The sequence below is a fragment of the Trichosurus vulpecula genome, chromosome 6, assembly GCF_011100635.1.
Source record: "Trichosurus vulpecula isolate mTriVul1 chromosome 6, mTriVul1.pri, whole genome shotgun sequence".
NCBI lineage: Eukaryota > Metazoa > Chordata > Mammalia > Diprotodontia > Phalangeridae > Trichosurus > Trichosurus vulpecula.
In genome coordinates, this window is record NC_050578.1 from 18,556,394 (window position 1) to 18,569,466 (window position 13,073).

Here is a 13,073-nt window from a genome sequence, read left to right on the forward strand (position 1 = left end):
ACTATGATAGCTTTGATTTCTTCTTCTGAAAACTGCCTGTTTATAGCCTTTCACCGTTTGTTAATTAGGGAATGACTTGTTTTCTTGTAAATTTGACTCAGTTTTCTACGTATTTGAGAAATGAGGTATTTATCAGAGAAACTGGCTGTAATTTTTTCCCCCAGTTTCTTCCTTTCCTTGTAATTTTGGCTGCATTGGTTTTGTTTGTGCAAAAAATGTTTAGTTTAATGTATTAAAATTTATCTATGTCTCATAATTCTTTCTAGCTCTTGTTTGGCTATAAATTCTTCCCTTATCCATAAGTCTTGCAGGTAAAATTTTCCATGCCCCTAAATTTGCTTATAAAATCACCCATTATGTCTAAATTGTCCACCCATTTTGACCTTATCTTCATATACAGTGTGAAATGTTGGTCTATACCTCATTTCTGCCTAATTACTTTCCAGTTTTTCCAGTGATTTTTGTCAAATAGTGACTTCTTGTCCCAAGAGTCTGTAACCTTCTCGCTTCCTCTAAAATTAGTCTATACTCCTTCCCCAATGTATTCTAATTTTATCCGAATTCAAATGATTCTACCATATTAATTTCTATTGTGGCATTGTGGCACTTTGTACTATGCTAGATACATAGCAAAGGTACAGGTGACATTTATTCCCTCCTAATATGTAAGCTTTTTGAGCACAGGAATTATCTTAGACATTTTTATGCCCTCTCTTGCTCTCCAACTCACCCTGATCCCTACTGCCTAGCAGGCTTTCATAAATTAGAATTGAATTGATTTTTGTGAGGACTTTTTTTTGATGATTTAATGTTGAGTAAAGGCACAAGAGATAATAAATAAATTTAACTCACATTGGAAAGATCAATGATGAAGTAACTTCCCCTATAGCAACTTAGGTACTGCTGCACAGGATTGTGGACTTAGAACTGGGACTGACCTCAGAGGTCATTTAGTTCAGTAACTTCCTTTGTAGGCAGAGAAACAGAGGATCAAATTGGTTAAGTGAATGACCCAAATTTGCGTAAGTAACAAAAGATTAGAGCTGAGATTTGAACCGATGTTCTCTGGCTCCAAGTCTGGCTTTCTTTCCATGATTTCACATTTCGATATTGTCTAAGGTGAAATTTAAAAAAAAAGTATTTTCTATTTTGGGTTACCTTCCCTATCACATCAAAATTTACTTAAGTGAGACATGTCCAAAGACACTTTACATCTTTCAAAAGAAGTCATGCTAACCTGAATTTTTAGAAAGCTTTAAAAATAGTCATCGGAACAATTTTAAGATATTTGAAGGTAGGTTGTCCTGACCTCACTACCAAACCAGACATGAAGATATGTCATGAGGCAGTGCCAACCTCAGATGGTGAATTTGAGGTGACTATATATAATATATATTTATTATGTATATGTTATATAATATATAATGCATATATATATACACACATATACAACATATATTATATTACATTGTATTATATTACATTACATTACATTATATTATTATAATATTTTACATATTTATATATTACATAAAAGGGAGATTGTATATACATATATGTATATATGCATATTATATATATGTGTATATGTATATGTGTATATATATATCTATACCTACATCTCTATATATACATATGTACACACTTTGCTAACCTGAAAGCATCATATAAATGTTAACTTTTTTCTTGTGATTATTAATGCATCATTAGAGTGGTAGCAGCAACCAGCTTTCCACTAAAATCCAATTATGTAATGTCCCTCACCTAGGAAATGGTTCCTTAGGCCTTGCAGAATCTCAGTGACTCATAAATTGTTGTTGCAGAAATTCATATTAATCTCAGGGAGTGATGTAATTTGTCATGTTATCCCTCCTCCCTCTTTCCCTCACCCCCCTCAAACATGCACATTTATATTAAAGTTGGTTATTTAGTTGTCCATCTGTATTTTAGGCAGACAAAAAGACCAAGGTTGCAAATGTGAAAAATCACTTTAAGTTGAGATAAACCTGGGCTAAACTTCATCATCTTGTTTACATAAGATTATGGAGCCATGTGCTTGCCTGGCTTTTGGACTAATTGCAACCACATGGCATCAAATGTGGTCAAATCAAACCCAGATTCCACTGAGTTTTCCTGTGACATTCCCTACCTCACTTCACACTAATGCCCTGAACACATGTGTTTCCACTTCATATCCTAGGAAAGGGGAAGGGTTCAAGATGATGTCTGTAAAGGTGTGTCCATAATATTTCCAAATGTATATTATTTTAAAATGTGGTTTAAAAAATAGAGCTCACCTGTATTACTCATCTATATTAGTTTTCTAGGACTCAATTTTGAGGTGCTGAAAATTTTGGAAAAGAAATATTAGTTATTAATCACTGCCCTACAGATGCCACCAAATAATCTTGATCTCTATGATTGAGTTTTTAACCACTTTGGCCCTCAGTTCTGTCCTCTATAAAATGATGGGGTTAGTCTCAAATTAACTCTGGAATTCTTTCCAGCTCTTAATCTCTGTGATTTTCTGATATGTATTTGCTGTGATTCCCCTATTTCAGAGGAGAATGTGGACAATTGGAGTTTTTCAAACTGAGTCATTTAGAATGGCTACCACAGTTCTGATTAAAATCATATCAGACTTCAAAATGGATTACTTTTTTTTCTCTCCACACTGATTACAGGAAGATTGTACACAGAAAAACTGAAAGATAGAAGAAATATACTCACACAGAGTATCTGTTGCGCTCCAATGGATTATTTTCTTTATCCATGGAAAATTTCCAGTGGATTCTCTCTGTCTCTGTCTCTCTCTGTCTCTCTGCCTCTCTCTCTATTTCTCTTCCTCTCCCTCTGTCTCTGTCTCTCTCCCTCCCTCTTTCCTTCTCTCCTTCTCCTTCTCTTTGTCTTGCAATTATTGGGGAATATTTTTTACAAAACTTTTTTCCCCCAAAGAAATTGCACCAATTGAATAAACAGAACATCTTACTAACTTCTCAAAGCGTGGCTGAGAATAAGACTTGATGAGTGAAAATGACAGTCCATTTTCCCCAGTTGCTGTAATTTGTTTTGCCAGATGCTGTGTTAGGTAAATGAATGTACCTTAGGTTGATCACACCCGCCAAAACAAACTATCTGATGGCTTTTTCTCACCATATTTATTTTATCTGAAATTGAGATCATAAATTATTGAAACCCAGCCAAAAAGCCAATCAGGCTAATCACAACACCAGACCTTTAACAATTAAAGGCCTCCATTGTAGAGAAGCTCATATTTGGCTGATGAATTGATTTGAATCTATTTTCATGCTTTATTTGCATCATGCCTTTGCTTATGACTATCTTGACAGAAATAAATGACTTCATTATATAAGTTGGTAATTAAATAACTACCTAGATACCAATAAACAGCAGAACATAGAAACCAAAGATGTTTGACTCTGCTTAGATCAGTGCACAATGGCCCTTCATTGTTCCAAGTGCTTACTAGACATTAATTACCTTCTTTATCTAAACAACAGAAGCTACAAGACAGTTCGTTTTAGACTATTTAAAATGCTGAGTGGTCAGTTCCTCTACAAAGTTTTCAGATTATATGGATATGAATTTGTCTTCTTATCCTCACATTTTCTCCTTATTTCTTCATTTTGATGTGACTTCTACTTTTGGCCTAAGGTCAATCAAATTTCTATGCATATCTACTTGCTTGGAGCCTATTAGAATAATTTTTGTGTATGTGTGATACAAGTTTGTAAGATATGACACATACACATCTAAGGCAGTTTTCTTGTTGGTCACATATAAATACAAAAGGCCAGGAATATGGCTGGGCAGGAGAAGGACTGGTGCCTTGCCCATTGGGCATAGTTTTATTACTCTACATTTTTTCTCCATCCATTTGCAGGGGAGGATAAAAAGAATTTTAGATAAACTGGGGATCCTGAAGTATAAAAATCCTTGACAATTTGATGGGAGGGTAGCCTTTAAAACAGACACTAAATGTAGTCTAAACATCAGAAATTAAGTAGGAAATGAATGGAGTTTTTGAGCCTACAGCAGACACAGGTTCTTGAAAGAATTTCTGTCTTTAGTGGCCAGGAAATACAGGTGAAAAACAAATTTACCTCTGAAGGTAATAGCTGAAGGAGCTTTTTTCTGTGTTCTAAAGGGCTTGGTGCCTATAGTGAAGAATCTCCTTCTGGAGAGAAAAGTCCTTTGAGAAACAGACCCCTCCTTATGTGTTCAACAAAAATGAGAAGAGTTTTTTTATAGTATGAGGATGGAGAGTAATATGGTTTTTGCATTTCTAAATGAAGATGCCTTTGGCCTTTAAGCTAAAAGAGCAATGGCAAGATCTCAATATTCTTATCTGTGAAATGGGCATAGTGGACAAATTGATTCCTAAGCTTCCTTCCAACTCTAATAATCCATCCATTAATGGACAACTTCAAGTTGTACCTCAGACTTGTTTTAATTTGCATTTCTCCAATCAATAGTGAGTTGGAGCTTTTTTTTCCATATGGAAACTATGGATAGCTTTGATTACTTCATCTGAAAACTGTTCATATCTTTTGATCATTTATCAATTGGGAAGTGGTTCTTATTTTCATAAATTTGACTCAGTTCTCTATATGTTTGAGAAATGAGATCTTTATCAGAGAAATTTGCTTCAAAATGTTTTTACAGTTACTATTGCTAACTTATTTCCCTCCATCCTATTCCCCCCCTTTTATTCTACTCTCTCTCTTTTCATTGTGTCTTTTCTCGAAAATATTTTGCTTCTGACTACCCCCTTCCACAGTCTGTCCTTTCTTCTATCACCCTCCTGCCACCCCTGCCCCCCCCCTTTTTTAATCCCTTTCCCCTCCTGCTTTCCTGTAGGGTAAAGTAGATTTCTATACCCAATTGAGTGTGTGTGTTATTCCCTTTTTGAACCAATTCTGATGGGAGTAAGGTTCACTCACTCCCCCTCTCCTCTCTTGCTCCCTCTTCCCCTCCACTGCAAAAGCTTTTTCTTGTCTCTTTTATTATCATCTCTTCATATTCAACTTCCACTTGTGCACTCTCTCTCTCTCTGTGTGTGTGTGTGTGTGTGTGTGTGTGTGTATTCCTTCTAACTTCCCTAATAGTGAGAAAGTTCCTTTGAGTTACAATGTCATTCCCCATGTAGGAATGTAAACACTTTAACCTTATTAAGTCCCTTGTGATTTCCCTTTTCTGTTTACCTTTTTACATTTCTCTTGAGTCTTGTATTTGAAAGTCAACTTTTCTATTCAGCTCTGGACTTTTAGTCAAGAATGCTTGAAAATCATCTATTTCATTGAATTTCTACATCCCCCTGAAGGATTATATTGAGTTTTGCTGGGTAAGTGATTCTTGGTTGTAATCCTACCTCTTTTGCCCTCGGGAATATCGCATTCCAAGACCTCTGATCCTTTAATGTTGAAGCTGCTAAATCTCGTGTTATCCTGACTGTGGCTCCATGATATTTGAATTATTTCTTCCTGACTGCTTGCAATAGTTTCTCCTTGGCCTGGGATCTCTGGAATTTGTCTATAATCCTGTGAGTTTTCATTTTGGGATCTGTTTTAGGAAGTGATCAATAGATCCTTTCGATTTCTGTTTTATCCTCTGGTTCTATAATAGCAGGGCCGTTTTTCTGGATAATTTCTTAAAAGATGATATCTAGGCTCTTTTTTTGATCATGGTTTTCAGGCAGTCTAATAATTTTTAAATTATCTCTCCTGAATCTATTTTCCTGGCCAGTTGTTTTTCCATTGAGATATTTCACATTGTCTTCTATTTTTTCATTCTTTTTTTTATTGTGTTTTTAATTTCTCATAAAGTTACTAGGTTCCATTGTCAATTCTATTTTTTAAGGAATTATTTTCTTCAGTGAGCTTTTGTACTTCCACTTAAGTGACTTGCCCATGGTCATGCAGCTAGGAAGTATCTGAGGCAGATTTCAAATTTAGCTCTACTATACCACCTATATTACATACACTATGACCAGTTTGGATTTATACCAGTAATTCAAGGTGAGTTCAATATTGAGAAAACAACAGAAAAAGATCATATTAATAACCATCTTAATCAACTGTTGATTATATCCAATTTTCCTGTAAATTTCATGCTTGTACATAGTTGTACAAACTCTCCCCATTAGACTGTGAGCTCCTTGAGAGAGAGGACAATTTAAAAAAGATTTTCTTTATATCCCTGGCAATTAGCACAGAGCCTGGCATATAGTAAGTACTTAATAAATGCTTGTTTCCTGACGACAAGAATATCACAATCATACCATTATATTAATAAATACAGCAACAAGCTTTTTATAAGAGCAACACCTATTTATGTTAAAAAAATAAAACAGGAATAAAATGACTGTTCTGAATGTGATAAGTAGAATCTATCTAAAATCAGGAGCCAGAATTGTATGTAATAACAATAAACCAAAGGTGTTTCCATTAAGTTCAGGTGAAAAGCAAGAGTGTCCTTTACTACCTCTCTTTAGCAGGATATTTTTAGAAATGCTAGATACTGTAATAAGACAAGAAAAAGAGATAAAAGGAATTAGAGTAGGCAGAAAGGAAACAAAAATTTGACTTGTAGATGATATAAAAATTTAGTTATAGAATCCTAGCATTAAATTAATTGACAACAATATATCAAGCAAATTTGCAGGATATAAATTAAATCCACATAAATCACTATCATTTCTATATATTACCAACTAAACATAGCAAGATGGTATATAAAAAGAAACTGCATCTAAAATAACTAAACAATGTATAAAATCCTTAGATTTACTTCCCATGATGTGTAGGAACTATATAAATACCAACACAAAACTCTCTTCATGATAATAAAGATAAGTCTAAATAATTATTTGGAAAAATATTACTAACTCATAGGCAGGCCTGGCCAACATAAAAACAATAGCATTACCTAAATTAATTTATTATTCAATGCCTTAGCAATTAAACTACCAAGGACTTCATTTCCATGAGGTTGTGTGTTAATAATGCACCTTTTAATTTGTGAGTTCTTAGGAGATGGAATTAACAGAATGCCCTGCTATTTCTGTGACTACGTGTAACAAGATGAGATCCCTTTAAAGTACATGCAAGCTGCCGAGATTGTCCTCATTCTTTATGAATGTGGGCCATGTTGTTTTTTTCCATTATTAAATCAAATAAAGAAACTTTGCTTAATCCTGCCATACTATCAAGTTATCATCCTATATCTCTTATACCTTTCACAGCTAAACTTTAGGAAATGATTGTTTACACTCATTACATCCATTTATTTACCTCCCATTCACTTTATATTACCTCCCTGCTTATCTGGTTTCCAAATTACCACTCAACTGAAACTGCTCCCAGATTGCTTATGATCTGGGTAAGTACTAAAGCATAGAATCATAGGATTATATATTTCTATCTAGAGGGTAACTTAGATACCAGTGAGTCCTCCCATCCTCATTTTACAGATGAGAAAACCAAAGCACAGAGGTTGACTGACTTGACCAGGGTAACACAGCTAGTAAATATTTAAGATGGTATTCGAACCAAGATTTTCTTCCTTCCAAGTCTGTGGCTCTTCCACTATACCATGTTGCCTCTCTTTCTAATGTTCTCTTTTATGTTCCTATCTTATAACAAGTTTTAATAAAAGCTTTTGGACTTGACCTCCCTGTAACTTTTGACATGGCTACCTCCTCTCCTCCCCTATATCTCTTACTTTGGCTTCTGCGAAACTTCTTTCTCTTGCTTCTACTTTTTTTTGGACAATTCCTTCTTAATCTCTTTCCTTGAATCATAGTCTTCCTCTAACTCTCCAAGTGTGGCTACTCCCCAAAGCTCTGTCCTGGATTGTCTTCTTTTTTCACTATATAGATTTTCTTGGTAGTATAGTTCCCATGGATTCATTTATCTTTATGCAAATGACTAAGAAATATATCTCTATATCTATCTATCTATCTATGTGTGTATGTGTATGTATATATGTATATATATATACATATATTTATATATATATCCTGTACTTCAGATATATAGTAACAAATGCCCACTGTAACTCTCCAAGTGGATGCCTTATGGGCATTAAAACAGAATTTGTTACCTAAACCCACTTTTCCAAATTACTTTTTTGGGGATGCTGCTGCTATACTTCCAATTGTCTGTGTTTGCAATATTAGAGTCTTTCTTAGATTTTGATTCTCCTTTACCCTACAGAGACAGTCACTTGCCAAGTCATCAACTCTACCTCCACAATATCTCTTGTAATCTATCCCCTTCATTCCTCTTACACAGCCTCTACCCTTGTTCAATCCCTCATCAGATCTCAATTTTACTATTTCAATTGCCTTTTAATTAGTTTCCCTGCTTTTTTCTTTCCCATTTTTTGATCCACCCTCCACACAGTTGCCAAAATGACATTATTAAAACATAGTTCTGAATTAAGCATGTGCTGATAATTGTTTAACAATTGGCTCTCCAGAAAAATGTACCTATGACATACTTTTAAGTTAAAATGCATTATTAACATTTCTCCCAACACCTTCTTAAATCTAGACAATCAACAAAACAAATCAAGCCTTGAGTTGTAGCATTTGCTTATTTCTAAAGTGTAAATACTCAGGCTAAAAATTTTAAAAATTGGCTCATTGGCTAGTGGGAACTGATTTCAGCACTCCTCTGGATAGGACCATGCCCATCTGTAACAACAATGTTGCTAGCAGCTGCCGTGGGAGTATAAGGCCAACAACACCAGCACAGAGGAAGGCTGCTAGGACAGGTTCTTTGATCTGCTTTTCTGAGAAAAGCAACTTTAAGGGGTTTACAATATCACTTTAACTAAACATATGTATATCATTCACTTAGTTCAGGGGGAAAAGTCAGCACCTTGAACTTCAGAGAAAATACAAACAGAAATTACAAGCAGAAATTATATAAACAGAGCAAATAACACAAATTGACAGACAGGCTTCTAGCTATCTGACCAAGACAATAGTTACCAGAGAGAGAAGTACCAACATCTGGGTTTTTCAAAGCCAAGAGGGCTTCTTAACGGCTACCTAGTCTCGTCTGGACAAATCACACAAACCCCTTTCCCATGAGTAATCCCCCAAAGGAAAATGCTAACCTCAGAGCATAAATACCCTGTTTAGGGCCCTGAGGATTAGCGCCTTGTTGCAACAATTCAGCTAGCAGCTGCTGTGGGGGTGAAAAACCAACACAAGCCCAACAACAAGAACTCTGCAAGCACAGGTTGTTTTGATCTGCTTTACTAAGGAAAGCAATGTTAAGGGGTTAACAATCTTACTTTAATCCACCATACAAATATCATTCACTCAGTTCAGGGGGGAAAGCAAGCACTCTGAACTTCAGAGCAAATACAAACAGAGCAAATAAACATGAATCAACAGACAGATTTCCATCTGACAAAATCACAATATACCGTTACCAGAGAAGCATCAACATCTGAGTTTTCTCCAAACCCGGGGAACTCATAACAATGGCTGGCCCAGAGTTATGCGCCACTCCTGCTGTGCCTCAGAGCTCCAAAAGAGAAAGCCAACCTCTGGGTTTATATGTCTTGTTCAGGGTCAAAGGTGAGTCACACGTGCAACTTACGTGACCTAAAATTGTCACAAAATGTGACTTAAACCGACGTGATCTAAGAACCTCTGATGTCTCAAACCCATGTAAACTAGGCTTTCTCTTGAGGCAAGGAGGTCATCAAGGACTCCTAACTTAATCAAGGAAATAAAGGCCAAACTCTTCAAGGGCACTTGGTTGAATAAGTGCCAAGAGCCCATCTGGATTGCCAATACACTCCTATGTAGCAAAAGGGTGTAGGTCTGAGGCTTAGCATCTACTTAGCAAAAAGATGTGTGAAATATCTCTAATCATGGTGAGCACCACATCATATATGTTGTTTCCAGTCAATGATTCTTGATTCAAACAAAGCCAAGACTCAAAGACACTTTATCGCCTTAGTCCTGAGAAGCCCTCCAAAACAAAAGACAACAACAAAAGGTCTCACTTTGCTTGCCGTGGATCTCGTAGACTGCTAGCTTACTTTGAAGTACTATTCTGACATTACAGGCTATTTATTGTATTCCTGAGGATCTTCCATGATGAAAACCCCAGTCTGTGGAGGTTCCAAGGCCAGTTGGGGATTGGCTATATATATTTAGTGTCTTACAGGTTACAAAACAATTTCCTTAATAATAACTCCGCCAGCTCCCTATGAGCATATAGCAAGGTACAAGGTGTAGAGAGCTGTTCACAGTCAGAAAGGCCTGGGTTCAAGCCCTACTTTGACACATACTGGCTGCATGATTGTGGACAAATCCTCTAATGCCTCAGTGCCTCTAGACAGCTCTCTGAGAGTCTCAATGATAGAAGAGCTGCTCATCAGCATTAGTAGAGGCAGCTTCATCTTTGACATCAATAAAATCACAGGTTTGAATCTGAAAAAAATTATCTTCACTTTACAGATTAGAGAACTGAGGCACAAAGAGGTTTGGAATACGGGCCTACAGCCCTGACTCCAAGTCTAATGTGACATTCATTATATTTATTGCTACCTTCCATATTCTCACCATTGGGAAAGGATGACTCTTTTCAACCACACCTCACACAGGAATAACAGCTAAGTTAACAGCAGCATCTGTGGCCTGTAAGGACAATGAGATCTCTATCCACCACCGCATGAGATTATCAGACAAGGGTTCAAGGTAGTTTCCCCTGCGACCTTAGCGATTACGCACATCCCGGCCCATTTATTGCTAATTGCAAAGAAGACCCTGCTGTACTCTGACTAGGGAGGTGCAAATTCATCATGTTTCAGAGGAAATAATTTTGCAAGGTGCTTCATAAAAGCCACTTGTGTTCTCTGACTTCCAACTTAATCACCAGTGAGGAGGCAAGCAGGAAACCCCACAAAAATAATACAAGGAAATCTTTTCACCAACACCCATCCCCAAAGTCTCAGTGCTCAAATCATTGTTTTGCTCTACTAGGTGGACACTGCTCACATAGGAAGTGATGATCTTAAACAAGATCTTAAAAAAGGCCAAATAGCAATTTTATCTCCATGACACAAGTCAGTTAAGAGCTGCCCACTCAGCCTCAATTAAAATGTAATGGTTTTTAAATGTGTTTATATCATAGGTTCACTCTGTCTCACCATTCACACATGCACAAACAAACACATGCATAATTGCCTATTATGTGTAGCATAACTGTCTTTTGCCATAAAAAGTAAGCACTGTAGAAGAGATTTGTATGGTCTGCAAATTTGCCTGCTCCTGACATTTTCAGTAATTCTGGCTTGATGCAACAAACTTCCATGGGGATAGTTGGATGAGTTTCCACATTTAGTCTCCCTTTCTCTTCAATGAAATAAAGCACTGACATTTTTCTAACATCACACTTATTTTATTTCTCATTTGATCAGGGTTTTTAAATGAATGACTCTTAGATAGACACCCCAAAATACTTTAGTTTGAAGAAATAAAGCCCTATTTACACATCCTTAAATTCAAGGGACGTAAATTATGGAAGGGAGTATTTATCTAGGTGGGCAGCTTTACGTGATGGGTATGTGTGGGAGGGTGGGGAGGGTGGAGACAGGATATCCTATTCATCTTACATTGTACATGCTTTCCTAATCACTAAAGTAGTAAAGACTCTGTTCACTGTCATCACAGTGACACTTGGGAACCTAGAAACTGAACCCACCCTTCCATTAGGTTCAACATAAAAAGGATAATGAAAACAGACACTTGTGATTTCTGCCCAGAGATTAGGAACAGAAAACAATGATGGGAAATGGAATACTGGCATCCCTTTCAGGTTAGAACACTGCCATAAGACACAAAGGAATCTTGGTGTCATAGGCATTCTGGAAGAAAATCTAGCCTAGAAGGATGGAAGAATGGATTTCAGAGTAGATCTGGGTCATTCTTTTCAGCACCTGTGCCTGTCCCTTCCTCTGGGCTCTGATAGAATGTATAAACATCATGCGGTGACATACATATGTGTATATGTATATATAATAAGTATATTCTACATATAATAATTATATTTATATGTATATATATACACACACATATATATATATATGTATTTTTGGGGGACTCCTTAGGAAGTGCAGTGGTCACTCATAGGTCCTATCCCACTGCTGATTTTTTCATGGGAACTTTGACCTTGGTCAGTTCGTCCTTCTTTGAGTCACCTTGTATCCCCCCATCTTGAAAGTTCACCATATTGGAGACTGACTTAATGTGGACATGTATCAGCTTAGCATCTTTCAATTCAGAACTTCTGAGCTCAAGTAATTCATCAACTTTCCCAAGTATCAGATATAACAAGAATGTACCACAATGTCCAGTTGAGGGTACAGATTTTGAAAAACATTCCCCTTTCCTTGATCTTGTTATAAAATATCTTCTTCTTTACCATGGCCTCCATTCACCATGATGTAGAAAGCATTTAGACTTGGAGCCAGAGGTCCTTGGTTTGAATCTTGTTTTTACTGCACCACTTATTAAGTATATGCCCTTGGTCAAGTGACTGAACTTCTATGGGCCCAAGTTTCCTCATTTGAAAAATGGGGAGAATGGACCCTATGATCTTTAAAGCCTTTTACTACACTAAATCTAAAATCTGATTATCCTGAGTCCTTTTAGCAATGAAACAGAATGAATCAGCTCAAGTCTAGAGACACAATGATGTCTTCTTCATTCATTGTATATCTACAATTTATCCAGGTTTTGATTTTTACAAAGTATTGCATGTTTAATCATCATGAGTCTTCCTTGGCTCTTCAAGTGGTTCATAATAAATGGTTTCAAAATTTTCCAAACTGCTTCCTGATTCCTCTTCCTCACCATTTTTTCTTTAGTCTACAGGTACTTTTTTTTAAAAGCATTACTCCTAAGTGGCTAGCATAAATATCCGTTGTTAGTAATGTCAATACTTAAATCCATTTAGAAATAGAAAATGCACTCAGAAGTTATTTTAAAACTGCCAGAACAAAAAAAGAATGCTTCATGAAGA